This window comes from Varroa destructor, unplaced genomic scaffold (assembly GCF_002443255.2).
Source record: "Varroa destructor unplaced genomic scaffold, Vdes_3.0 BEIS01000007.1, whole genome shotgun sequence".
Taxonomy (NCBI): Eukaryota; Metazoa; Arthropoda; class Arachnida; order Mesostigmata; family Varroidae; genus Varroa; species Varroa destructor.
Window position 1 is genome coordinate 17,649,217 of NW_019211460.1, and position 4,722 is coordinate 17,653,938.

At 41.5% G+C, this 4,722-nt stretch overlaps 1 protein-coding gene across 1 annotated transcript in view; it reads right to left on the minus strand.

Annotated features, from left to right (window-relative positions):
* Positions 1–3,634: 3,634 nt before the first annotated feature.
* The window catches only part of LOC111254532 (uncharacterized), a 48,702-nt gene continuing 47,614 nt past the window's right edge, over positions 3,635–4,722 (minus strand). The window contains exon 3 of the transcript XR_002675061.2: positions 3,635–4,118. The gene's annotated coding sequence lies outside the window, so the exon portion shown is untranslated. The remainder of the gene's footprint in view (positions 4,119–4,722) is intronic.

Sequence of the window (4,722 nt, forward strand, 5' to 3'; positions counted from 1 at the left end):
GAGCATTGGCCGCCGACAGTTAGGCACAGAGCATACGGCAATCGGGGAGGACGACGATGCCACCTAGGGCTTTCTTCATGTTTGCTACTATATGGACAGAACCATAGTAGACCTGTCTCCCGCATTTGTCTTGTGTTTGTCCTCAACGTCAGCGATGCTACTTCGAAGACCAGCAGTGATCGGCGTGCTAAACGTCCGGTTAGCGTTGACTCCATTAATAACCGAATTAGATGCGCCGTTGGTGTCCCATCGTTTGCGGCGAAAGCCGCGCGTTGGCCATCTACGTTGTTTTCAACTGTCGTTGTTGGCAGCAGCGGCCATGTCGGTAGCGACAAACGCGGCTGTTCGTTCACAGAGAGTCTGCTGTGTTCTCAGGTCCATTTCGCTGAGAAGTGCTTATATGGGTAAGCATGTGAGTGTGTGTCGAAATGTGTGCATGTTAACTTGAATGTCTTCGGGTGAGCTTTCCCGGCCCCGACCCACTGAATGCCAGCAGGCTTGCTGTAGCACCATTGGTGCTGGTTCGTCCTAAGCAAAATTCCATACCAAAGCAAAAGGTATACTGGTATGCTTTTTCGGCGGCTCAGACAGCCAGAATACGTTATGTATTTATGGAAGCATTTGTCGACCTGTACCCGGGCGTTGTTCGCCTCATTCAATTTATGGAGTTTGTCCATAGAATTGGTTCATGGCTGTTTTCTATACTATTAACTATTCGCCCTCGTTGCCTGCTGTTAGGCCGGGTAGCAGACGGATTGATACGAACACCTATCTCCGAATGCGCATTTCCCTCTGCTAGTTTAATCTCAGAAATTCATTTGCAGTTATGGCGAGAAGAAAGAGATCCGCGTCGAAGTCGCTGAGTCCAAAGAAAAAAAAGGAACAAGCATAAAAGGATATGTTATGAGCGTCCTCGATTTTCGTCGTCCTCTACTCGACTTTTCTGCACGTTTTCAAATCAAACCGCAGACTTTTGTCATGTGTTGTTCCTCTGTCGTCGACGGTGTCTGCCGTTTGTTCACCAGAGACTGTCGTCACACTTTGCCAGCGGCGATTTGTGCCGGCGGTTGTTAAGATTTTAGCATTATCGACACAAACAAATGTTATTGATGGATTCGAGCAGACGATCGCTAAATAGCAGGACCGGCGGCGGGGGCAGAAGACACATGTGTTGGCTTCCCTATGCATTACCGCTGTCGTAGCTGGCTCATGGTTGCATTACGAATCAAGTGTTACGCTTGCCGTTCAGCACAGACTATAGAACCTCACGACGAGAGCATTGTTTGTCGACAAACAAATCGATACGTATACGTCAAGCGCTATGAGCTACGACGACAGTCTCCTGATCAACGAGGTAAACGGCAATAATGAAGCGTATGGAAGCCATAGTGGCTCGGACCTCGACACATTGTCGTCGTTCAATTCCACAATTGGAAACGCAACAATAGAGCAGTAAGCAACGCTGACAAACTGCCCGCCAAAAAAGCAATGGCAAGATGGCGTCCATAAGCTATGACACTACGCGTCCAGCAGAGAGAGGTCAGTGGGTTTCGGCCCAGGCTAGCGCGCGTCTCGTAAGTATACTTTAGACAACAACAGACCAGTTGTATAAAGACCCCTATCAACTGTAAGTAAAACTTTGCTCCGTTTTTTTCTTCTTCTACTCGATTTTCCCAATGCTAATACCTTCAACTAGCTTCATTCATTTTACTGGGTTACGGTTGTTAATAATAAGTCTTTCGTACAGAACCATTCACAATGATCATCAATGAGAGCTCTTTGAAACGGACCAAGAAACGGCAATTGTTCTATCCATAAGCATGTTCTAAAATTCTGGATACAGAAGCTTCTATTTAATTTCGGACTTCTTTATATATCAAAGTGAAGAAATTAGACGCGTGTATTATTGCAGAGTCGTTAACAAAGGTCAATGAAGACTGTCGTTGAATCAAGCAAACCTAATATGGTTTCGTTACACCATGGTAGCCCGTTTGGTACACACACATGTTGCTCCATAATGTTGAAGACAACACTTTCATCTGCATGCTTCACGGTTGCTGGTACTGCCCAAAAGTCGAATCAATCAAGTGCGGTCATTTCGAGTGCCGATTGATCGTCCGTCGGCCGTACTGCTAGGCCAATTTTACCTCTTTAACGTTTCCCCATTTAGCTCGTCGCAGACCGCGGCAGCAAATAGATCTATCGCTTTTGTGCTGCGTAGGTTCGTATGTTCCTTGTTTCGGCCACTCGCTTCGTTGTATCTTTTAGAAGTACCATAGTTTTTATAGGCGATTTTTCTCCTTTGTCCGTTCATACTACCCAATTGTTCCAAAAAATTTTCTAATGTATTAACTAGCATTTTTCGCACATTAGTCACTAATTAGAAAGTCGCTGATTTAATTGACGCCCTACCGCGTGATCGATCACTGAATGTTGGAAAAAATAACCTGCAATTACCGTACTTTTTTCATCGATGTATTACAGGTCCAAAGCAAAAACAGTAAAAAAATGTCGTCCACAAAGCGTACGAAAAAAAAAAAAAATTGAATTCTGCGCCAGAAGATTTGCTAAGCAATGTACACACGTTCTATGTGCCAGTAGAGACAACGGCATTTTTGGACGTGCAGATGTGCGCGTGCAACGCACGTGTAGATTTGGCAAAACAATTTCAATCGATTGAGTCGTACTCATTTATACGTGTATAGACTCATGAGCTTTAAAACAGATGCTTCCCTATTTCACATGAAAAAAAAGTGTTGAAAACATGCAGGCCATTGGCAGCCAGAGAATTGGGTTTATTCTATAGGACAAAATATACGTTTATTGTGGAGCCTGATTTTGTTTCTCGCGGTTGACGTCGTTGTCGAGCATCGTAAGAAAATATGATATAACTAAACACCAGATGTGAATCTTTCTACAAATAGTTCCTTTCAGACGAGCTAACTGTCTATCCGATGCATTCAAGGACCTGTTCAGGCCCTTTTATAGTAGTGTTCGGCTTCTGCTAACGCACAGAATTTTATTATAGTAGTGAAAAGGAGTGCTTTCACGATTGTTTTGGAATAAATCTGCTACGCTAGGACGAACACATCAATCTAATTTTCCGATAGAATCTGTTTGACTTATTCATGCTCATTAAGTGCATCGGCAACCGCATCTGTCCTCGGATGGAACAAAACGGACTTATTTAAACTTTGTGCACAAAAATGACCGATTCCGCGTATCGATAATTATCTGTCTTATCTATGGTACCCCGTTCTATGCGAACACGTTAATACGCCAGTGTCAAAGCGGTTTGTTTTAAAAAAGATGCTCGATCGGCTGTGTGAAATGACGCTATTCCATGATAACGAAAATAAAAAAAAAAAAAAAAAACTAGTCAAGTTTCTGTTTCTAGCTTGTTCTAACTACTCATCTGAGGCCGATTAAAGAATTGGACTAAATCAATATGGACACTTGCAGCTTAGAATATTATTAATTACTAAAGCATTCAGGCGCTATCTGCTACGTAAGCTCTAACGATTGGCGTTGATAATCTACTTTAAGGCAAAGCAAGGCATAGTCGATCGTTTCATACCTATATGTGTATGTATGTGTGAACGTATATACGTGTCTACCATAGAAAACACCGTCGTTTCCCTGTCATTGATTTATTTATTCGTTCCATCGTCTTGTTTGTTCACACTTTATTTGTAAATTTGTGTTGATTTTTCAACGTATTATTCTGTCTCTTGTCGTTGGCTGTTGGTTTAGAGCACGTGTATGTGTATCATAATAGTACGTCACCTATCAGCCGTTGTGTCGATGAAACCCAAATATTTTTTCGTTCATCTCTCACAAATGCATTGCTGGTCGATGTCTGCTGGCGTCGAAGATTATTAGGGTCCGAATTTTCATCTGATGGTTCTTTGTCACCTTCATTTTTCCGTCCGCACGTATCTATAGGAAAATGCTAGGCTCTACCGATGCTTCTATTAGTATTTTTTTTCTTTTTCGGTGAATTTGAGATACGTTCGTCCACCGAATGCATATGCCTATTTTCCTGTCTTCCGAAGCCGAAGAAAGTTCACCTCGTAGCTAACCATAGACACTCGCCAGAGAGACCGTACGTGCCAACTCTACAAAGTATGGTATGAAGAACAAATAAATAAAATAATAAATATATTTATTACATATATATATATATATATATATATATATATATATATGTGTTTGTTTGTGTGTGTGTGTGTAGTGTGAGAGGAAATGTGTGAATTTATAAACACAGTTTTTATCGTTCTTCGGTATTTTTAATACATTCATCGCTCCCAACATGCATTTTCCGCAGTCCTAAAGTTGCCTAAATCAGTAGACTACAGATAGCTTTTAATAAGTTTAGCGGGTTTCTACATGGTGTCTACTATACCTGTCTCATTGTGTTTATGAATACGTGTTCATTTGCTGATACTGCAATTAATGAACTTCTCAATTTTTCATTTAGTATATATATATATATATATCCAAAGTGCATACGTTTTCCTGCATTAAACTACTCTTTCAAGAAAATTAAGAGGCAAAATCAGAGAAGCAATGAGTCGCAATTAGCTCTCTGCATGTTGATCAACCAATTCCTTTACCTCTACCGCGTCTGTTTTGCTGTTATCACCATTGCAGCTTCCACTATTTTTCAATAATCGACTAGCGTAAGCATGAAAAAGGTAGAAAAGCTATCTAACGTTCATA